Source organism: Hemicordylus capensis, chromosome 1, assembly GCF_027244095.1.
Source record: "Hemicordylus capensis ecotype Gifberg chromosome 1, rHemCap1.1.pri, whole genome shotgun sequence".
NCBI lineage: Eukaryota > Metazoa > Chordata > Lepidosauria > Squamata > Cordylidae > Hemicordylus > Hemicordylus capensis.
This window is the reverse complement of record NC_069657.1, coordinates 352,302,949-352,327,168: the sequence shown is the minus strand read 5'-3', so window position 1 is coordinate 352,327,168 and position 24,220 is coordinate 352,302,949. Positions and strand designations below refer to the sequence as shown.

General features: G+C 42.9%; 2 long non-coding RNA genes across 3 annotated transcripts in view; one reads left to right on the top strand and one right to left on the bottom strand.

Moving 5' to 3' along the window:
- The window catches only part of LOC128346889 (uncharacterized), a 60,031-nt gene extending 42,815 nt beyond the window's left edge, over positions 1-17,216 (bottom strand). For both annotated transcript variants that reach the window (XR_008317274.1, XR_008317273.1), the window contains exons 1-2: positions 16,803-17,216; positions 10,359-10,497 (exon numbers count right to left, since the gene is read on the bottom strand). This is a non-coding gene — a long non-coding RNA (uncharacterized LOC128346889). The remainder of the gene's footprint in view (positions 1-10,358; positions 10,498-16,802) is intronic.
- A 436-nt stretch (positions 17,217-17,652) lies between these two features.
- LOC128346894 (uncharacterized) overlaps positions 17,653-24,220 on the top strand; it is a 46,149-nt gene continuing 39,581 nt past the window's right edge. The window contains exon 1 of the long non-coding RNA XR_008317276.1: positions 17,653-17,979. This is a non-coding gene — a long non-coding RNA (uncharacterized LOC128346894). The remainder of the gene's footprint in view (positions 17,980-24,220) is intronic.

Here is a 24,220-nt window from a genome sequence, read left to right as displayed (position 1 = left end):
TTCCTAAGCAGTCTCCAATCCAAGCAGTGAAGGCCAGGGTGCCCACTGGATTTTCTGAGCCCGATCTACTGTATGTAGAGTGGACCCCACCACCCACAATGTATTGGAAACGGTGTGGTGGGCTGCTGCCCACCCGCTTACTAGACAAAGCAGCTTTTTCCACCACCCCCATCCCAGATCACCGATCTGCCAGCCTACCAATTCTCCTTCCACCTCTTCTTCCTCCCCCCAGCCCTTCCTATCCGCTTCCTTCACTCCAGCCTCCCACTCTTCCTTTAAAAAAGGGAACTGGAGTAGAAATGTATTCAGCTAGGAAAGTGCTGGTCTCAAGCAGGTCCTCTGAGACACTCTAGGGCAGCACTCTATTGGCCTTCAGGAAGTGTGTTGAAAGCAGTACAGTGCTGGCCTAAAGTGTTTCCTGAAGACCCACGAGGCTAACTGGCCTCTTTGTAAGGGAGGAGAAAGTGATTGGCAGGCAGACACAGGGAGATGGGGTGGTGCCTACCCTGGCAGTCCTCCTTCAGGCCTCTGCTTCACCAGTACAGTTGGCTCTGTTCTCCCCTCCTGTCAGCCTTGCTGACTAGCTTCAGCATGATTACTGCAGCATGAGGTTAAAGACAATACTTTAGGATGTGGCTCTAGAGTCTAAGGGTTGCTCCACATAATTCTTTATAGGATCATGCAGGATGTTCCAGCGTGAAACAGACTGTTTTGAGTGTTTTGAGCTCGAAACAGAATGCCCTTCAAATGAAGGGCCTGTTTTAAGATCAGAATAAACCGACCCTGTTCTAAGTCAGAATGTTTTGAATGTTCCAAGCGCCATTTTGGAGAAGTGTTTTTCCTTTGCTGATTGGTTTTGGCACTGGCTTGCGATTGGTTTGTGATCTCCTTGCTTCTTGATTGGCTTGTTATCATACTGATCAAGTTGATTTGTATGATAACAAGCAAACCAGGAAGCAAAGAGATCACAAACTAATCGGAAGCCAGTGCCAAAACTAGTCAACAAGGGAAAAACAGCCCACCAAAATGGTGCTTGGATCAGCTTGGAACACTCAAAGCATTCCGTGCTCATTCCATTAGAACAACCTGCGTGACTGGTTGTTCCAATAGACTGTTACAGGCATTTGTGTTCCATTCCAAGCTCGAAATGGAACACAAATCCTGTTCCGTGCACATCCCTAATTGTTTGTTGGAACTAGCAGAGCACTAGAGCATTCTTTATAGGCTTTGTTATGACCGACCGTCCAGATCTTTTGCACTTTGATAACAGCCTTAAGCCTATGCAGTCCAGATTTGAAGTTTTCCCAAATTGTTTTTAAAAGTGAGTTTTCCTCACCATAGTACTCATAGTGGTAGCTTTCCTCCAAGAGCAAATAGCAATACTGTTGGGGTTTGTGATTATTTAGCAGAGCGCCAACAAGAGAAGCTACCCACTCCACTTACAGAGTAGAGTGTAGAGTTTACTTGTTGCAGTGACTTAAAGAACATGTATAGAGATTGTTGTACAATCTAAATACTAAGTTGATTAATTAATGAAGTACACTTGAGCTAGGAAAACCTATTCTATCTATCAGCAATATAATGAATAGATAGGGAGGGAGAGAGATGTTTCCATCTCTCTGGGAAGAAAGGAAGAGGACTGACTCACTACAGGAAGTACCTGAGGAGTCAAGGCAGGGGTCACAGCAGAGGCAAAGCAGGGACAGGTAAGGAGACCCTCACTAACTACCTCTACTCCCAATGCCCCTAGTGGTCATTAGGATAGTTGGTGCAAAAGGTCAATGCACTGGAACTCCATTTCCAACAAATACTATGGGCAGCTGTTTTCATCAGGATTATGTACACAGAGAATAAGCGTAGCTCTCCCATGAACACCACAGTTTTAATCCATATTCCCTATCCCACCCACCCCCCAGAGCTACTATTTTAAAACACACACACAAATGGAAATATGGCACATTTAATATATCTAGCTTTTGGCTGCAATTCTGCATGCAGTTAGGCCACTTCGGTTACATTGACCTAACTGGGATTTATGTCTCCTCTCTGTGTGCAGGACTGCAGCCTGTTTTCCAAAGAAAGGCAATAGTGCTTAAGAGAGATGGAAATGGTTTGCTTCCTATAATACATTAGCGGTTAGGTGTTTCATCAGGATAAGCTCTGACTTGTTTTGTAAGAAATCAAACATCTCCTTAAAAAAACAAAAACATTAATTTGAAACAACTTGTAAATTTTTATCATGTCACAAGACTCTAGATTTGAACCCCAATCATTGTGACATCAGCACTGTGCCAACAACAGGCACTTCTGAGAGGTCCAAAACTGTTTTTCCTAGAATTAAAGAGGTATTTCACAGAACATACAGCATGGCTGCAAATGAAACCCTCGGTTAACGGGCAGCATTTGCAGGCAGGAAAGGGGCGAAAAAACAGAACAGCATCTGGACCCTGCGTATGTTCAGATACTTCCAGGAGGAAAGCAGTCTCCATATTCATTACAGCTTAGCGAGGAAGAGGAGAAAAGGAACAAGGGAAGGCAGCAATAAAACAGGGGAGTCCTTTTGTATCTGTGTCCAATATGGTTTCTTTTTATTGTTCACTCTCCATAGTCAAGGGCTCCCCATGAGTTCTCATCTGTTACCCAGGCACAGCCATACCTGCCTGACTGTGTGAAAGTGGCTCAGCTGTCGGCTCTGGATGAGGCTAACAGATCACATCTATCTCCCGGGCATCTACTGAGCTCACAAGGCTCCAAGGATCAAGCCCCCGACAAGAGTACAAAAGCAGGTCTGTATAGAAAATAGCCAAACTTCTGTATTGTCTATTCCTCATTGTATGGATGCTGGAGGTCAAAACTATCCAGCACTCTTGCTTTCACCAGATAGCTTAGAGTGTGTATGAGTGTGTGAGCAGAGGGCTGGGGGCGGGGGGGGGGGGGTGAGCACAGGAGGAGAGATACACACACAATATTGCTGTAGTTGCTTATGTTTGGAAATTACTCCCACAAATAGCATCTCAAAGCCACTGTGCAACAATAAGAATATTTATATGATACTCTGTGTAGGTTATAGTTTATAAGTAAGAATAAAACTTCCAGCATATGTGCTCCCATTGAAATAATGTTAGGAGTAATTTATTTTTAAACTACACACAGAGATTGCATTTTTAATACAATAGACAAGGCTAGAAATGGAGCTCAAGTTCAGGGTGCTGACCAAGTATGGGGACCAAGACATACTGGGGGAGGGGACCCCTTGGTTGTGAAAATTAAATTTGAATAACAAAGAAAAAAATATGGTTTAAAGTATTTGAAGAAAAGGGATGGATGGAGTGACACCTAGTGTAGTTCCTGAAGAATTTAGAAGAAATTATTCAACAAGCACAAACAGTGGTAGTCCATATATCAGCTCTAACAGGACTTCAGGAATGTAAAAGGAATCATTTCAATATATATTGTTTTTAAAAAGCTCTTCATTTACAAGGAGCTTCCAACCATCCTGTTCTCCCTCAATTAAGCCGCCACTTCTTTGTTCTTGTTTCAAGGTTCACACAGCATTTTATGGACATTGAGTAATTAACTAATAACTAATTAGAAATGAGGAAATTTACCAACAAATGAGCTTTTCCAAACTAGAGTTAAAGTCCGTTGAAGGCATTGTTAGTTAAGTCTCACTGAGTTCAGTGGATTACTCCCACGTAAGTGTGCATAAGATTGCAGCCTTTGACTTTTCAAAATTCCAGCTGGTTTTCTTGATGAAAAGCAGATATAAGGATCTTTTAAAATAATAATAATAATAATTAAGTTATGTGTATCCAAAAATTTCACTAAAATAGGTTATACAGGCTATACACATTCCCTTGTTTCCTAAAGCTCTTCTTAGTTTCTTACTCTTGAAGCCCTCTTATCAAGAAATAACAGACATAAACTATCCGGTAATATTCTCACATGCTTTTCTTTCCTTATTGCTTCACATTTTTCACATTGGATTTTTCATGTTCACATTGGATTTTTAATCTTAGATTTTGTCCCCCATTTTTTTCTCTGTACTTCTCCCCCTCCGTTCCTTCGCTTTCCACTTTCTTCCACAGAGCTTTTCACTTTCTGAAAATCGCCCACTGAAGAAAGATTGGCTGTCCCATTCGTTCTGCACTGCTCCCATAAAAAGCAAATATTTTCAGGTTGATTGAAAGTTTAACTTTGTTACTTTTTTTGTTTTTAAAGAAAATTCAGCGTGACCTGGCACGTGTTGGTGCCCTTGCCACTTAACAAATTACTTGGTTTTTTGACCTAAGTTAAACACTGTGCAAATTCCCCCTGTCCGTGTTTTCATTGTGTGCCAACTTCACTGATAAATAATAAAGCGTTAACTTGTTGGGCTTTTCAAAGCAGGCCTTCACTAATTTAGACCAGATTACTTCACACCATAATTCTATGGATAACATGCCAGAATCTAAACTGGACTAACCTGACCATACTCCATTAATATCAGGAGAGAAATAACAGTTTATGTCAGTTGAAGACTTAGTTCCATAGTTTTGTGACAAAACAGTGAATCCTAATCCTGAGAGCAACACTACATTTTTATAGCACAAATTGGGTAATACCTGTTCTTTAAGTATGTAGTGTTCATATTAAAAATAAAACGGTACATGGAGCACTAATCAGAAGAATGCAGAAATTGTGTGCTGCTTCCTTTGGAAACATCCTTACTTCGGGATTCTTTTGTAAATTTAAACTCAGCTTTTGAGTGTTATTTATTTTACAAAAGCATGGAACCTAACAAGGCCATTCCCGTGTGCCATTCCTATGACAGCTTGATTCACATGAAGTAAGCCTCTTTCCCTCCACCCTTTCATTGTGGATGCAGTTCTTTAAAAGGCCTGTTAAAATACCAAACATACTTCTTCACATGAGGGAGTTTCTTTTTATTGATAGATATTCCATTGAAGGCCTGGGGAAGGCCAGAATGCCCTGCATCTCTATAGCCATCACCTTACAAAACAATAACTTCTTTTTAATTTATATACTGATGCCACTTCTCTAGCAAGGTCCTGAATGTTGAACTGGTCATGCATGGGATTGCCCCTTTCTGTGAACCCCCCTTTTAGTGTCTCTATCATGCCGTTTAATTTTCAAAAGCGAGAAATATTGAATAGTTGTAAATCTCTCGTCTTTCTTTACTTAGCCCCATAGTCCATCCCAGTTTATAGGAAGTTCTACCTCTCAAAAGTGATTTAAGAATGAGGTCAGCTGGCCTGCCACATATTTCCTGGCAGGTGGTCAAGCATGGAATGAGAAAGCTGGGTAGATTCAAGGTGCGTTAGTCTCCTTCTGTGATGAAACTGTTGTCGTGCATTGTTGTCATTTTCGAGGTCTCTGTGATGAGCTTCCCTGATGACAGAGTGCTAGTCTAACAAGGAACCCTTTGTTTCATCACAGCAATCCTGAAGTCTTTGTGCACTTAACTTACTTTGGGGAGCAAGGGGGAAAAGTATGCCTTGTGTAAAGTATAAACATTTTAAAGTAGAAACATATTGATTTTATGGATATATATTAATTTTTAGCTAGGAATTCTTCTCCCCAGCAATATGAATATTCAGCATGTAAATTCACTCACATTTGGGCTGGACATGGAATTTTCAGAGCCATCATGGCAGGTTTTTTGTCCATGGTGTGAACCTGGTTTCAAAACTTGTGTTACCGATGTACATTCCAGCAAGTTGAATGCTGCTGAACCTGACATCAGTTTTGACCCTTCTCTCAAACATCAGGCAAATGGTATGCCTTTATAATTTTATAAAACACCACATGTACATTCATTCTCTTATATCTATATCCTTCAACGCTACTCTTTGATTGCCCTAATTTAGGTGGAACAGTCACAATTTATGTCCATCCTTCACTCTTACATTCTAAGTCATGATAGTCCTGACTTAGTTAAAATAGCCATCATGTTCAGAATGATAGAAAATCCTGGACAGAAATTTGCAAATGATGGCTAATAAAACAACAGACTACATTTTAAAGTAGCAGCTGGGGGCTTTTCTCACTAAACATGCCTTCATTAACCAAAGCTTAAGCCCTGAAGCCCTAGATAATGCATACTTATGGCATCTTCATATTTTTAACCCCATGGTGATGCCAAAATCTATAATTTATTTATTTATTCATTCATCCATTTTATTTTATTTTATTTTATTTTATTTTATTTTATTTTATTTTACATATTTTTATACCGTCCAAAACTCACATCTCTGGGCAGTTTACAACAAAGCAAGCAAACAAACAAACATAAAAAGTTAAAACATTAGTTAAAACAAAATAAATGATACAGTAAAAGTTAAAACATTACAAAAGTTTAAATTTTAAAACAACATTTTAAAACGATGTTAAAACAGTACTTAGTTATAAGCCTGGGTGAATAGATGCGTCTTTAAAGACTTTTAAAAGTTGTCAGAGATGGGAAGGCTCTTATTTCAGCAGGGAGCACGTTCCAAAGCTTTGGAGCAGCAGCGGAGAAGGCCTGTCCTGGAGTAGCCACTAGACAAGCTGGTGGCAACTGCAGATGGACCTCTCCTGATGCTCTCAATGGGTGGCAGGGTTCATGACGAAGAAGACTTTCTCTTAAATAGCCAGGACCCAAGCCGTTTAGGGCTTTATAGGTTATAAGCAGCATCTTGTATTTTGCCCAGAAACCTATCGGCAGCCAATGTAGATCTTTCAATATGGGAGTAATATGGTCTCTTTGAGATGACCCAGAGACCAACCAGGCTGCCACATTCTGTACCAATTGTAGTTTCTGGACTACACACAAGGGCAGCCCCACACAGAGCGCATTGCAGTAATCCAGTCTGGAGGTTACCAGCAGATGTACCACTGTTCTGAGGTCATTTATCTCAAGAAACGGACACAGCTGGCATGTCAGCTGAAGCTGACAGAAGGCACCTCTGGCCACAACCTGGGACACCAGGGGGAGGCTTGGATCCAGAAGCACCCCCAGACTTCATACCTGTTCCTTCTGAGGAAGTGTGACCCCATCCAGTACAGGCAGATCAGACTCATCTCCTGAGTTTTGGCCCCACACAATGAGTACCTCCATCTTATCTGGATTCAGTGTCAGTTTGTTATCCCTCATCCAACCCAATACTGCCTACAGGCAGGTAGGCATTTAAGGAGGTTATGCCATCTCCTGATGATGTTGACATGGAAAAGTAGATTTGGGTGTCATCAGCATACTGATAGCACCCTGCACCAAATCTCCTCATTAGCTCTACCAGCGGTTTCATGTAGATGTTAAACAACAATATGGAGCCCTGGGGGACACCATACAAAAGTTCAGATTTTAAAGAACAGCAGTCTTCAAGGGACACCCTCTGGAAACTGCCTGAGAAGTAGGAGCGGAACCACTGCAAAGCAGTACCTCCCATTCACAACCCCCCCAGCCACTGCAGTAGGATACTATGGTCGATAGTATTGAAAGTCGCCGAGAGGTCCAAAAGGACCAACAGAGTCACAATTCCTCTGTCAATTCCCAATTGGAGATTATCCATCAGGCCGACCAAGGCAGTCTCCACCCCACAGCCCACCTGAAAGCCAGTTTGAAATGGATATAGATAATCAGTTTCCTCCAGGACTGTCTGGAGCTAGAAGGCCACCACCCTCTCAATTACCTTGCCCAGCCACAGAAGGTTGGAGACAGGCTTGTAGTTGCTCAGCTCTGAAGGACCCAAGGTAGGCTTCTTCAGAAGTGGTCTAATAATTCCTCCTTAAGTCAAGGAGGCATCCTGCCTTCCCTCAGAGAAGCATTTATAATTTCTACCAGGCCTTCTACTACAATCCCTCTGCCAGTTAGTATAAGCCATGTCGGGCAAGGGTCAAGAGAAAAGGTGGTAGGTCCAGAAACGTATCTAGGGAAAATAGTGCCTAGGATAAGCACTGAAATTGCACCCCCTGTCCAAATATCTGACACCCATCTTTCAGCTGAAAAATACAAGTCAAGCTTGTTAATCTTTTAATATTTCAAAAACTATTTAGCAGTGGATGTAGCCAGACCAAAAAATGCTGGAAAACTACAAATTTCAGTATGCTGGGGCTCATAAAATACCCAAATACTACGTGGAGGTGTACTTGGAAAACTAATATCTAATTCTCTACTATGCATTGTAGCATCACTATTACATACATTTAAAAAATCAATGGAGAATTTGACTTTTCCCAGATACCCTGAAAATAATTAAAGGATATCAGAGTAAACTGTGTCACTGCTTGGAATATATTCTAGTATTTCAGAAAGACAGTTAAAATGAGAGAAAGAGAGCAAGAAACTCCCAGTGGGCCTTAATACTAAGTATTTCATACTGATTCAAAGACAAACTCACCATTAAATAGCCATATTATTAAGACATCACATTTAACTCACTTATCACAAGAAGCAAAGTAAGAGCAAATGAATACAATCCTAGCTCATAAGCTTCAGCTCATTATTCACAAGCCCTGATTCTCTGTACATAGTGCCAAAGTGAATATGTGTACAGTGACTTATATTATATTAAATTTTTTTAAATACCTGTAGCCTCTTCGGGGGCTTCCTAAAGGCTGTGGAGTGGGTCTGCAAAGGTTCCCCCTCCCCTCGCTGGCCTCTACGGCTTTGCAGGGACCATTTGAGCATGTGTGGTGGCTATATATATGGCTGCTGAAAACAAAATGGCTGCCATGCATGCTCAAATGGCCTGGCATGGCTTAGGGCCTCACAGAGGCCATTTGAGCATGCACAGTGGCCATTTTGTTTTCAGTGGCCATTTTTTAAAAAATTAATTTTTAAAAAATGGCGCCCCCCTTCAAGTGGTGCCCAGGGCACATGCCCTGCCTGCCGCACCCTAGTTACGCCGCTGGGTAGGTCACACTGTTCCAATCAGCTTGTCCACATCCTCAGGACTCACAAACTGGAACTGATCCAACTTAACTACACAAGAGTTGCTGGACACTTCCACATCAGACAGTGAAGTAATTGTGGAGACAGAGTCTAAGTCGGCCCCAAAACGAGATATTTTTTCAACAAAAAATTCATTAAACACATCACCATGGGTAATCGATGGTTCCAGATTCTGATACAAGGGAGGAGGGGCACATACTAGCCCTCTCACAACCCTGAACAGCTCTGCCAGACGTGAACTTGTGGATGCAATATGAGCAGAAACGAATCGCTTCTTTCCTGCATGTATCACCCGAGCATAGATCGTCAAATGCGCTCTATGTTCAATCTGTCGGATTTGAGGAGAGTTGTCATTGTCATGCTGGAATACACCGAGGAGGAGCTGGAGGAGAGTAAGGAGGTTACAGCAGAGGAGGGAGGGCAAGGACCAGAAGTTGCAAAGGAGAGTGGGTCTGATGCATGGGGAGTTGAAAATGAGTTAGAGCCAGGTGAGGCAGCTCTTGTGGATGAGGCGTGACCGGTCTCAGCTGTGGAGAGGCGTCGGTCCAAGAGACAGCAAGAGCTAAGGAACCGCATGCGTAGAACAACAGGCAAAGCTGCAGACTCAGGAACTCTTTATTAACAGCACCAGGGGGCAGCCTATTTAAGACAACTGCACCACAGTTACCTTGTTGATAGCAATGTCAATTTCCTGTGAGCTAATCGGCTGTGTTTGTGTATAGCCTTGGCCATGTTTGGATCCTGGACTGTGTTGACCTTGCCCGTGGACTTTGATTTGGACTCTGTTGGATTGATTGGATTTGACTCGGACTAAACCTGGTTTGGCGAATTTCTTCCTGTAACTTTGCTATTATACTTCTGCCTCTGCCTGTTTTACGCTCCGTCTGGCTAGCCTGACAGATTTACAACACAAAGTCTTTCTCCACTTGTACTCCAGTCATCTAACTTGCTGCTTCAGCCCCCATAGTTCTTCTGTATACCGTGAGGCCAATTTTGAAGTGGGTCGGAGAGGACGCTTAGGAGCATTCGCATCTACTGTCCCGGTGAGTTTGCTGTTCCAGTTCTCCACCAGGCATCAGCAGGTGGAGAACTGGTGGCAGAGCCAACACGAAATCCCTCCAAGGCTTCTTGAAACCCCATTGGATCCAATAACCTACTCAGGCAGACTATCCTAATAGGTTCCTCACCCTGCAAAGGTGGGAAGTGATTGTGAGTCCAACCTTAACCAGATGGTGATCCATCCATGACAATGGGGAAATCACAGGAGTCCCCACCCACAGAATACCACTCTGATCAGAATGAAAGATCAAATCAAGCGTGTGACCAGCAATGTGCGTCAGTCCTGAGACCACTTGGGATAAGAACATAAGAACATAAGAACAGCCCTGCTGAATATGAGGGATACGAGGGAAGGATATGTACTTACGTTCTCTTCTCCACCAGGCTCCTTGTGATCCTTGTGATTGCAGGGGCTTGTTCCAGGATCCGCCGCACACTTCCCGCTAAACTCCTGCAAAACTCCTACGTCCTGTTTGCTATCCCTGCTGGCTGTGCTCTGAGAACATCTAGAACAGGTAGATCAAAATCAAATCTAGAGTTCTGACCCCGCACAATAAATACCTCTGTCTTATCTGGATTCAGCTTCAATTTATTTTCCCTCATCCAGCCCATTCCGGCTTCCAGGCAGGCATTTAGGGAGGATACGCCAACTCCTGAAGAAGTTGACATGGAGAAGTAGATCTGGGTGTCATCAGCATACTGGTAACACCCAGCTCCAAATCTCCTGATGATCTCTCCCAACAGTTTCATGTAGATGTTAAAAAGCGTTGGAGAAAGTATGGAGCCTTGAGGGACACCATAATTAAGCTCAGATTTTGAAGAGCAACAATCTCCAATCGACACCATCTGGAATCTGTCCAAGAGGTAGGAGCGGAACCACTGTAAAAGAGTGCCTCCCACCCCTGATTTTCAAAAAGGGATCCAGGGGAGATCTGGGAAATTACAGGCCGGTTAGCCTAACGTCCGTTCCAGGCAAATTGATGGGAAGCATCCTCAAGGATAAAATTGTAAAGCACCTAGAAGAACAGGCCCTGCTGGGAGTGAGCCAGCATGGCTTCCGCAAAGGTAAATCTTGCCTCACCAACCTTTTGGACTTCTTTGAGAGTGTCAACGAGTGTGTGGATCAAGGTGATCCAGTTGACATAGTCTACCTGGACTTCCAAAAAGCTTTTGGCAAAGTTCCTCATCAAAGACTCCTGAGAAACTTAGCTGTCATGGGATAAAGGGACAAGTACATGTGTGGATTGCTAACTGGTTGAAAGACAGGAAACAGAGGGTAGCGATAAATGGAGAGTTTTCACTATGGAGGGAAGTAAGAAGTGGGGTCCCCCAGGGATCTGTACTGGGACCGGTGCTTTTTAATTTATTCATAAATGATCTAGAAGCAGGGGTAAGCAGCAATGTGGCCAAATTAGCAGATGATACCAAACTCTTCCGGGTAGTGAAATCCCAAACAGACTGTGAGGAGCTCCAAAAGGATCTCTCCAAACTGGGGGAGTGGGTGACAAAATGGCAAATGCGGTTCAGTGTTAGCAAGTGTAAAGTGATGCACATTGGGACGAAACCCCCCAACTTCAAGTATATGCTGATGGGATCCGAGCTGTTGGTGACGGACCAGGAGAGGGATCCTGGGGTTGTGGTGGACAGCTCGTTGAAAGTGTCGACTCAATGTGCGGCAGCTGTGAAAAAGGCCAATTCCATGCTAGGGATAATTAGGAAGGGGATTGAAAATAAAACGGCTAACATTATAATGCCCTTATACAAAACTATGGTGTGACCACACTTGGAGTACTGCGTTCAATTCTGGTCACCACATCTTAAAAAGGACATTGTTGAACTGGAGAAAGTACAGAAGAGGGCAACCAAGATGATCAGGGGCCTAGAGCACCTTTCTTATGAGGCAAGACTACAACACCTGGGGCTTTTTAGTTTAGAAAAAAGATGATTGCGAGGAGACATGATAGAGGTCTATAAAATCATGCATGGCGTGGAGAAAGTGGAGAGAGAGAGATATTCTTTTCCCTCTCACACAACACTAGAACCAGGGGTCACTCCATGAAATTGATTGCCAGGAGGTCTAGGACCAACAAACGGAAGTACTTTTTCACACAACGCGTGATCCACTTGTGGAACTCTCTGCCACAGGATGTGGTGACAGCTGACAACCTGGATGGCTTTAAGAGGGGTTTGGATGACTTCATGGAGGAGAGGTCTATCAATGGCTACTAGTCGGAGGGCTGTGGGCTACCTCCAGCCTCGGGGGCGGGGTGCCTCTGAGTACCAGTTGCGGGGGAGTAATGGCAGGAGAGAGGGCATGCCCTCAACTCCTGTCTGAGGCTTCCAGAGGCATCTGGTGGGCCACTGTGCGAAACAGGATGCTGGACTAGATGGGCCTTGGGCCTGATCCAGCAGGGCTGTTCTTATGTTCTTATGGGGTCACACTTCACCCATAAGGAACAGGTTCGCAGTATGAGAGTACTTCTGGATCAACATCTCTCCTTGGTTTCTCAGGTTGAGGTGGTGGCCAGGGTGCTTTCTATCAGCTTCGGCTGATATGCCAGCTGCGCCCGTTTCTTGAGATCAATGACCTCAAAACAGTGGTACATCTGTTGGTAACTTCCAGACCAGGGGCAAAACTACTATTCGGCAAGGGGAGGCGGCTGCCTGGGAGCCCCCACGCCTTGAGGGGCCTCCCAGAGGCAAGTCACATGACTATATATTGTGAAGTGTGTGTGTGTATCAGCGAGGGGCCCATATTGAAATTTTGTCTCTGAGCCCACTCCAGCCTTGTTACGCCCATGCTCCAGACTTTATTTCTTTAATGCGCTCTGCGTTGGGCTGCCTTTGTACATAGTCCGGAAACTTCAGTTGGTTCAGAATGCGGCAGCCAGGTTGGTCTCTGGGTCATCTCGGAGAGACCACATTACTCCTCTGTTGATGGAGCTACACTGGCTGCCAATAGGTTTCTGGGCAAAATACAAAGTGCTAGTTATAACTTATAAAGCCCTAAACGGCTTAGGCCCTGGGTATATAAGAGAGCGTCTTCTTCGCGATGAGCCCCACCGCCCATTGAGGTCACTTGAGGAAGTCCATGTCCAGTTGCTGCCAACTCGTTTGGTGGCTACACAGATGGGCCTTCTTGGCTGATGCTCCGAGAATGTGGAATGTGCTCCCCGCTAGGATATGATCCTCCCCATCTCTGGCAATTTTTAAAAAACTTCTGAAAACACATCTCTTCAACCAGGCTTTCTCAGCTTTTTAAAACTTGTTTTTAAATTGTTCTGACTATTTAATTTTTCCCCCCGATGTTTTTAATTGTTAATCATTGTTCTATGCTTTTATAATTTTTGTTTTAATTATTAACTGATTTTAATGGTGTTTTAATGTAAACCGCCCTGAGCCTTTTGGAGGGACAGTATAAAAGTTTTAATAATAAATAAATAAATAAATAAATAAATAAATAAATAAAACATTAGCCCACTTGCACCTCAGATGTTCACGCAGCTGCCATCTTGAATTGGAGTGGATGACATAATCAAACACCATGCCATTCAGGCATCCCTATGTGTCCCTGCAGCTGTAAGAAATTTGGTTCAAATTGGTTAAGCAGTTCACAAGTTAGCCCACTTGTGCCTCAAAAGTTTACTCATCCACCATCTTGGATTGGGGTGGATGACACCATCACAAATTACGCCATTGAGGAATCCATGTGTGTCACTCACTGCCACTGTAGACAGTCCACAAATTAGCCCGCTTGTGCCTCAGATGTTCACACGGCCACCATCTTGAATTAGAGTGGATGACATCATCACTCACTATACGTGTCCCTGCAGCTGTAGCATATTTAGTTCAAATTGGTTAAGCGGTTCACAAGTTAGCCCATGTGCGCCTCAGAAGTTTACATGTCTGCCATCTTAGATTGGGGTGGATTACATCATCACAAATGATGCCGTTGAGCTGTCCCTCTGTGTCCCTACAACTGTACCTGATTTGGTTCATATTGGTCCAGGCGTTATAAAGTTGATGGGGGGGCAGGGGACACATGGACACACACACAGAATGCCAGGTGATCTCATAAGCTTACCGGAAACTAAAGTAGGTTAAAAAGTAAAGTTGTATTTATGTAAGTCATATTTATATAAGTCATATATTATATAAAGTCATATTTATGTAAAATTTAATTTATGTATGTCATATAAGTTTATATGGCATTCAATGATAAAAAGATACCACAATAAGGTTCAGCAAAATAAAATGTATCTTTTACAAACTAACTCAGGGGTTCTCAGACTTGGGCTTAATATGGGGACTATAATTGTGGCTGGGGATGGGAGTTAAAAATGATCGATTATCAATTGATAATGATTTTAAAATTCCATTCCTCTTTTGAGAAGTGTTCTTGCTTTGTGTATAGAATTTGATAGGCATAGAATGTGAACAAAGTAATCAGGAAAGTGTTAAAGAGATAGTTCAAACTGCTATCCACACTACAGAGAAGGTGGTTTAACAGCCATTCCTTCCTCCCATCAGAGGGCCATATTGCACCATAACAGTTCTAGCTGCCACATGATCTATTCAGATCATGCATAAAACTTTTTGCAATGATCATTTCTCTTAAGGGTCAAAATACACTATTACTTTAAACATGAGATATGGGCCAGCATGCTTGTTTTTCATTCAGTAACTATTATTATTGTTGTTGTTTACATAGTCAGACAGGTGTCATTGACTGGTTTGTTTTATCCGACATCGAGCCCTTCCCAAGGACCTGGGATGGCTGAATTTTATTATCAATGTTGTTGCTGTTATTATTATAGATATCATCACAGAATATAGGCTGTAAGTATTATTATTATTATTAATAATAATAATTTTAGATTGTGATGCTTTTGGAGACAGGGATCCAGCTTATTTATTTATTATTTCTCTGTGTAAACTGCCCGGATCTATTTTTGGAAGGGCGGTATAGAAATCAGATTATTATTTCTTGTTTACCACCAGTCAATAACACCTGTAAACAAGAAATAATAATTTGATTTCTATACCGCCCTTCCAAAAATGGCTCTGGGCAGTTTACACAGAGAAATAATAAATAAATAAGATGGATCCCTGTCCCAGCATCACAATCTAAAAGCATCACAATCTAAAACTAGCAGATCATCTCCCCATAGATTGGGTCCATGGTGTCGGTGGATGGGGTTTATCCTCTGACCTCACTGTGGTCCTGATCATGACTCCCTATAGCTGATATTAGCCTTGGCAAAAAAGCTCCTGCTGGCATCCAGGTCTCTAGCGTGCAAGGTCTTGTTCAATGAGAGGGATTAGGAATCGTTAAAACAGAATTCTAAGTATCGTCACCAACCAAAACTACAATTATCAGGTTTCTTGGGGAAACTCAATGATAGTTAAACTAATACACAATTTGTAATGTAGATTATATACCCCAAGGATAGCATTTAAAAAACAAAGGATAATGGGCTCATTCTCACAATCAACAACATAAAGGTAGAAGGCAGAAAATCCAGCTATTGCTGCTTATGAGAACTCTCTGCTTATGAAGCATTCTCCAACACAGCCCACTCAAATGTGGGTAGCCCAACTTCTTTACCTTGGTTTTTATTGAGGGAGGATAAAAATAGCAGTTGCCCTACCTCAGAGTTCAATTGTCTGTTGAATTTGCTGGTTAAAGCTGTGCTTGGCAGCCAGCAACCATGTTTGTCATAGAGTTCTTTGGCTAGAGGGGCCAAGCAGAAGAGAGCTGTTGCTCTATTGAGGACTGCCTCTCTACTGTGAGCACAACGCATTATGGGATACTTCGCTTGATCCTTGGAGGACTGAGCTCAGTTTTTCAAGAATGGAGCCCACTGCTGCTTGCATGAGGTATGGGGTGAGTTAGAGTCAAACAGAGGCTCTGTTTGTCTATTGGGGATCAGGGTAGGAGTTCTTTCCTCCTCCAAAACACCCACAGATGATCATGTGAAAGACCTGAATATTGCAATTCACATGCATTGATTTATTGAATTGGAAGTGGTAAGTATGCACTTAACTCTGTTCCACTTAAATTAATGAAATTTCAAGGATTTAATTTTGGCTGTGTCATGTCTGTCATAATTATTTTAAAGAAATTGTTCAACTTCCTCTACAACACCTGAGTTGCCCATCAGACATGAAAGGAAAACCTTAGCCCATCATCTTCCAGAAAAAGTGCAGTAACATCAAACAATTAGCTATACACTCATAGATAAAGAGGTCATATATGTATAGCATAGGATTTTTGACTATACTTCATTCTGTGAAATACTCATGCATATAAAATTCTTAATATGTCCAAGATTGTTCAGATTCTAGTTCCCTCTCTTGTTTAAATAGTTTGTCAACAACACACATTTCTACCATAGAGGGTTAGCAGCTTCTGGTGAACTCTCTGTGGACATAGTCAATGTAACTGAATAATTCTTGTTGACCCCAACAGTTTTCAGAATTCTATTCCAATGCTTTCCATCAAAATCACTTCAAAGACTCAAAACAGATTGATTCATACATGACCATTACTAAAACTGTCTTCCAGGGTCTGGGGGACAGGAGAAAAGAAGGAGGATTCTTGTCTTATGTTTCTTTGAACCCACTGTTGTCTGTCTACTTGTATTTACTTTGCATGGCCTATGGCTGAACCATGAAAATTAAAAAACAAACTGCTATTCAGCAAGTCATGTCAAAGGTGACCGCTATGCCATAGAGTTGACTGTGGGACAAACATTCACTCTGATTAGAAGGCCTCTTCTGCAGCATTGCTGTCTCCACAGTTACATACCTGTCTGCAGAAGCCTTTAGTTTATCTTGTCTATGTGGGAAGTCCTAGACGATGCCATCAATCTGAGAGATGAGAGGGATGCTCCTTTGACACCTAAACAAAAGCTATGGCTCTGTAAGAAAGAACCCTAGCTCCATGCCAAACAAAGTTCTTTTGAACTGCATGATGTTCACACACAAAGTGTCAGAACAGTCGCCATGTTCACATACGGGTTTTGTGCTGTGAGAAATGAAAGATGTCTCATGAAAGAACCAAGGAGGTTTATCAAACACTCGCTGAAGGGTAGAACATCTTCTACGGGCACAATACTGTGTGTGTAGTTAAGGTAAGGTGTAAAAACTGCATTCCATCATTCTAAGCCTTGAATATTCTTTTGGTTCTAAAAGATAACTATAGCTGTATTTGCATGTAACGCACAACCACGGGTCCAATGAACTTGAGGTCCTGCTCCCCACCCCACCTTGCTGTCCTGTCTGAATTTGGATGTAACAGAGATCATGGGTTGGGGCAATAAAACCCATTACAACCTGAGGGTTCAGATTGGAGTTTTAAAAAATCAACAACTTTGGGTCGGTTGCTTTGTGGAACCGGAGCTGCGTGCATTCATATGTAATGGTAAAGCAACCTCTGGCCCCTTGAACCCCAGTTCTGCACTACATGTGAATGTGGCCTATCTGTCCAATCTGCCTAAAACTTAGGAAGGAGCAACCAGGTGACAAGCACCGCCACCTTTCCAGATATGGTGCTAATCTACTGAGAACTGGCAAAGGCATAGCAGTTTGAAACCTGGCCCCTAAAAAGCTGAGGGTTTTTTACATGTAAGTGACCTGATTTTAGCCATATCTTTCTCTATCCACCTTGTCCTTTTAAATGTATATTAAAAATCAGGTCCATAAAGCAGTACATACTTTTGTTGTTTTGAACAGAATCTGCTATTTTTCAAGCTATTAGTCCTTGAAGTCCACATTATAACAGAGTAATCAGCTGAGCATCTACATCGCACCACGTCTCAAATAGCCTGGTTGATTCTTCCCAGTAACAATCTTTTCCCTCAATAAACATGGCTGCTGCGTGCCTTTACCCTTAGTCTTAGCAGCAGCCAGTGCTCGTCTGAGTGGGCAATCTGCCCACCTGAGGGAAGAAAACGGATTGTCTGCGGGGAGGTAAGCTCTTCAAGGTAAGCTCTTCATATCAAGAAAGAGGGATGAGGTACAGCATATCATAACCATTAAACAGGTGCCTGTGATTTAAAGGAAAGAAATACAGGGCTGGATAAAGCTAGTGCAGGGCCTGTAGCATATGTTATAAAGGTGCCCTAAATTACCAATTTTTGGAGTGGAAGGCAAGAATTGGGTCAGCAGAGAAATTTCAAGAAAACGGAATTACTGAGTTGAACTATGGTAACTTTTGTATAGGAGAATCATGTTGGAAGCTTTTGTTACCATTGATTGAGGAACAGTTATGTGTTTAATCATCCAGAATAAAATAAAAAGAGGAAGAACTACACACACACACACACACACACACACACACACCTATGCATTTCTGGAGATTTTGGACTTTTCACATAAACTTTTACTAGAAGTGTTTCAATACTGCTAAAACACACCTTCGTTTGAAAGGGGCTGCTATGGCCCTAGCACAACCCCCCAAGCCCACTCTCCCCCTCAGGCCTGCCCATGGGAAACCATTGCTCACGGCCTGGGAAGCAAACCACTGCATGAGGATGCCCGCTATGCCCCCCACGCTCCCCAAGGAGGCTGCCCAATGAGCCCGGCCCTCCCACGGCCCGCAGGCACTTCGCCAAATTGAGGGGGGGGGCTTGTGACAAAATCGCTTCCCCCCCCCGTTTCTACCGTCCTTGCCATGCTGCAGCTGCCACAGCCACCCCGCAGGGTGGGAACCTGCCCTCCCTGCTGTGCACCCATACAGACAAGGCTGCAAGCCTGCACAGCCTGCCTACTCAGCTAGCAGAGCTCCGGCCTCCACGTCCACTCTCCTTGCCTTCACAGAGCAGACTGAAGAGGCCGGCCGCCGAAGCCGGCCGCATGGGCTACACCCTGCCCCTGCAGAGGCCAGGTAGCCAATGAAAGGCTCCCCTGTGCCTCATGCTTCTTCAGGGGGGCCAAGGCAAACCAGCTATTTGGGTGGCGAGCAGCGTGATAGACTATATAGACTATCAGAGTGATCACTGATAGTGCGGTGCCCTCGAAAATGCAGGGCCCGTAGCAAATGCTACTTTTGCTACTAGGTTAATCCGGGACTGAATAAATATACTCTAGTGTGTAAGCTTAGTGACTTTGTCTTCTGCTAACACGTTTTACAATATAGTACTTGGTGTTTCCTTTCTGTGCTGCCTACAGACACCAGTCAGTAGTAAATGCATTTTTCCTCATGACGTTTTGGGAAAGCATTGTGCCTTGCAGTGATGCATCAGGAAAAAAGTTATCAAGTGCATTTCTTGCAACTCAGTGTGGAGCTGAATGACCAAAGCAAGTAACTTGTAAGGCCAGAATAATATACCAGATGGTAAAAAAAATCTTTGCTGCTTACATGGCATGGAGGGTAAGGTCACCATCTGAACTTGCAGCAAGTTCCATGCTTTTTAGAGCACTTAACTTAACTCTTAACTGGAAGGATTTTTAGAATTACCTATACAGAACTATCAACCAGGCAAGTATAATGACCATACCATACCATTGTCTTTTGCTTCTTTTCCTCAATGAAGTATTGCAAAATGTTATTTCTTTCCTGTAGTAGAATAGTGAATGTTGTGTTATATTGTTAAATCTGAGGATCTGCTTTTGAGAGCAGATAATGCTGTTTCTATCCTCCTTTGGCTGTCATACTTTGGTTTCCAGATAATATTGTCCAAAGTGTAGACAAGGAAAAGAACAAATAACTGTCACAAAATACTTCTAAAATGTATGGAACGTCAAAGTTTCTCTGGAAACATTTAACTTGCTTCCCAGTCATAAGTATCATGTTGGAATAACAAAGATATCCACCAGTTTGGAAATCAAGAAATCTCATTTGTAAGACTTGAGATATCATGCATAAGTCTCTGGTTTTCTGCCCCTTGCTTGTCTCACACTACATCGTTGGTACCACCTCACACATTTTGAGAAAGCAGCAAGAAAGTATCTTGCACAACCTCGTTCTATACTTCGAGGAACCCTGCGTAAGAGAATATGCGCATCTGTTCCATGGATGCACGTCTGTTCCCTGTACTCCTTATGTGGGTTCAATTCATGCGTATCTCCCCTTTGCAAGATACAAAAAAACACAGAAAGACAATACAGACAATTCTATGATGATGACAAATATTTATATACTGCTTTTCAACACAAGTTGTCAGAACAGTTTATATAGGGCAAAAAAGTAAATAAATGAGATTATTTCCTGTCCCTCACAGCCTAAAAAGAAACACAAGGTAGATGCCAGCAATAATGCTGTGCTGGTTTGGGTAGGAACAGTTGGTCTCTCCCTGCTAAATATAAGATAATTGCTGCTGTAAAAGGTGCCTCTTAAGTTCAGTTAACAATTCACTCACTCACATCCTGCATTAGGCTCCCTTGTAATATGTAAAGGAGTTCTCCAGGGTGTCATGTGGTTTCAGCTACCACCTCCATTAGTTAGACTGGGTTTTGCTGAGGTTACTCTCTAGATATGAAGTCAACATATCATACTAACACATGAAAATGGAGCTCTGTATCTTTCTACTAAAAAATATTTAACCACCCTACCCCAAATCTCCTCTATTACCCCTAAGTCTCTGTTTTGTACTGCCTCAAGACGCAAGTCCAAATGGCCTCAGGATGATACAAGCCATGTGAGTAACCTGAAAGAAAGGTCTGTGTGAAGTCTATGTAAATACTTGAACTCTGTATGAGGTCCAGATGAAGCAGTCACCAAAGACAGTTCTCAGTTAAGTTGTACTTGGTACAACGAACTTGGGCTTCCCCCCCCAAATAGTTGAGTTATTCAAAGAAGTCTGATGTGTACTGCTGTTCTCACATATCCGACATTTTCATGGAGGACAGGTCTGTCAATGGCTACAAGTCTGAAGGCTATAGGCCACCTCCAGCCTCAGAGGCAAGATGCCTCTAAGTACCAGTTGCAGGGGAGCAACAGCAAGAGAGAGGGGGCATCCCCTCACTTCCTGCCTGTGAGCTTTTCAGAGGCATCTGGTGGGCCACTGTGTGAAACAGGATGCTGGACTGGATGGGCCTTGGGCCTGATCCGGCAGGACTAATCTTATGTTCATTCTTCCCTTCCCACATTATCACTGAGGTGCCAACTCTCTCTTGCCCACCATCTGCCCACTCCTCAGAATCGCTTAGTTTGTAGGTGGAGCCCATTGTGTTCTTGGCAGCCCCCATGCCACCTGCAGGACTGCCATGTAGAAACATGCCCTTCTCACCCAAGGTTATTTAAAGCCATGACGGACACCTAATCCTATCCTTCCAGCACTCCTAGATGGAGGGTTTTTTGAGTGTTAGTCATGTTGAACCTATGCACCTGAAATCCAAATCCCAAACAAGCAGTATGCCAACCCCTGGGCTGAACACTGCTATTCCAAATGGACTTGCTGGATCAGTGCAGGAGGTATAGTTCAGAGCAGTAACTGTAGCACTAAATTCCATACTAGCTGGCTCTTTTTCTAGAGATACCCTTTCTCTCATGTCCTATCTAGCTCTATATTTTCTAGGGGAATTTGCCATCTGGTTGCAGACTTTGTTGTGCCAACACATGATGCATGAGAGCCAGTCTGGTGCATTGTATAGAGTGCTGGGGCTGGATGCGAGCACCCCAGTTTCCCACACAGCTGTGAAGCTCTCTCGGTAGACCTGGGCAAGTCACCATCTCCCTGATGAACTCAACTTACAAGGTTGTTGTGAGGCTAAATGGCCACTCTGAGCTTCTCAGAGGAAGGGCAGAATGCAACTGAAACATATAAATAATATGGAGGGAGCAGATGGCTACATAACCGTGTGTGGTAAGGAATGCAAACTACACATAATCAAACAGAGCACTATAAGCTAGAGTGAAGACAGGGCCCAAGCTTTATACTAGCCAAACAGTAGATAGACTGCACAAAAAATATATAAAATAAAACCTCTATAACCCTCTTGTAGATGCTGTCCTCTTTCTCTATCAATATAGCAGATCTCTCCGCCTTTAGCTAAATATTCTGCCTCCATTCAAAGCTAGCAATGCAATGTGCTGCAGCTGATCTGTCCATTATAATGTGTTATGTTTTCCCCCTTCACGTATTCTCTGAAAAGACTGAAGAGTGTGCAGAATGTGGCACCATGGTTTTGGTTGCTAAGAGTTCTATACTTCTCATAATGCAACGTATATGAGTGTTTTAGACATGCCGGGTTTCATCACTTGCTTGTCTTTAGCACTGGGAACACAAATAAGTTCCAGGAGATCTATCATATGATTAGAGCCATCCAATCAGAACATGTAGAAAGGGAAGTAGTTGCCAAAAGAGCAGATGTGTCCAAAGTCTGTACCCGTTAATTTCGTGACCTACTAAAATCACTCGGAGATTTATACTGCTAATTACTGACTTTGTTTCTGATTTAATCACCCTTTGCTTCACCTTTCTAAAAATGTGTGAGAGAGAATTTCCTACAAAAAATATCACACTGCATGATATGCTTTAATCTTTAAGATGAAAAAAATACAGAGCATTATCACTTATTAAGGCATTTTAAATGAAGATTTGGACATCAACAGTGAACATATTGGTTATCTATAATGCCTCATGCAATTAACACCCATTGCTTATTTAATTTTTTTTATAATTATAGATGTAACCTTTTGAAGATAAAAATAAAATATAATTTCATGAAGAAAGTGAAACATACACCCAATTGATTCCCTTGCAAGAGCAGTCTGAGTTGACAGGGCAATACCAGGCTAGATGGACCGATGATTCAAGTCAGAATCAGGCAACAAGCATCATTCTCGTTGGCTGCATTCGCACATCACATGGAACCACGGGTCCAATGGACTCGCACTGCTCCTCCTCCCCCCATTTTCCTGTCTGATTCTGACTTCCAAGACTGCATAAAGGAGAGGGAATTGGCTGTGTGGGCTTCCTTCTTCCATGAAGGACAGCCTGCCCAGCCAATCATGCAAGATTTGAGGGATAAGCTTCCTCCCACAACTCCAGTTTCAGGGGATGCAACCCATAGTCCAGAATTCGGATGACACACAGGCTGCATCCAGCCTGGGGATGTGGCAACAACTCACTACAACCCGAGGGTTCAGATTGGAGTTCCAAATCTGAACCCTTGGTTTTGTCGCCGCTCCAAACCGTATTTCCCATTCGGATGTAATGCCTGTGGAACCTCGGGCCATTCAACTATGGTTCTGCGTTACATGTGAATGCAGCCTCTCTTTCCCCTTTTTCATTTTCTACATGCTTTACGAATTCCCTCTTGTTCAACGGAAGGCATGTGCTAAAAGCAAGCATGCCTCTTCTTAGGCTGATGAGAAGGAACACACTGGGAACCTGGAATGTACTGCTGGGATAGTGATGGCATTTTCTGAGGTTTGGGTCTACTCCTTCAGCAAGTCATATTTCTGGCAACACCCATATAGTGTGTTCTCTAAATTAACACCTGATGACAGTATCTCTAAACCAATAAATGGTGAACTTGCAGGTCAGGATTAATACTATTGATAGAGGCACTCTGTCAACTGCAGCACAAAAAACTTCAATAATTCTAGCTGCCATGTGCACGGCTGGGGGCTGGGGGTGGTGGGAAGTGTGGGGGTGAGCCAAGCAGGCCTCCCCCACTCCCATGGTGGTGGTGGGCAGAGTGGGAGTGGCTGCTGGGCCTCACTGTTCGGCCCAGGGGCCCTGGGGACTGTGAGGTGCTCCAGCACACCTGCACAGGTGAATAGAGTGCCGCAAGCCCGTGATGTCGGCGCTTGTGACACTCTAATCTGGACAATGATAAAGATAATGAGATGAGTCTCATGATCAGTGAGACCTGCTTTAAAAGGGTTTGCAGGGAGTGCGGGCTTATTTTTTATTTATTTATTTGATTTTTATACCACCCTTCCAAAATGGCTCAGGGTGGTTTACAATTAAAAACAGAAACCATTAAAACCAATAACAATTAAAAACAGAAATATAAATAAAAACACCAATTTAAAAAACATCTTAAAAACAATTAAACTATCAGAACAATTAAAACCCTGAAAACCTGGTTAACATTAAAACAATTAAAACTAATTAAAAACCCTGAAAGGCTGGGCCAAACAGATGGGTTTTAAGGGCTCTCTTGAAGGACAGTAAGGAACTAAGATTGTGAATTTCTTCTGGGAGTGCATTCCACAGCCCGGGAGCAGCTACAGAGAAGGCCTGCCTCTGAGTCACCACCAAACAAACCGGT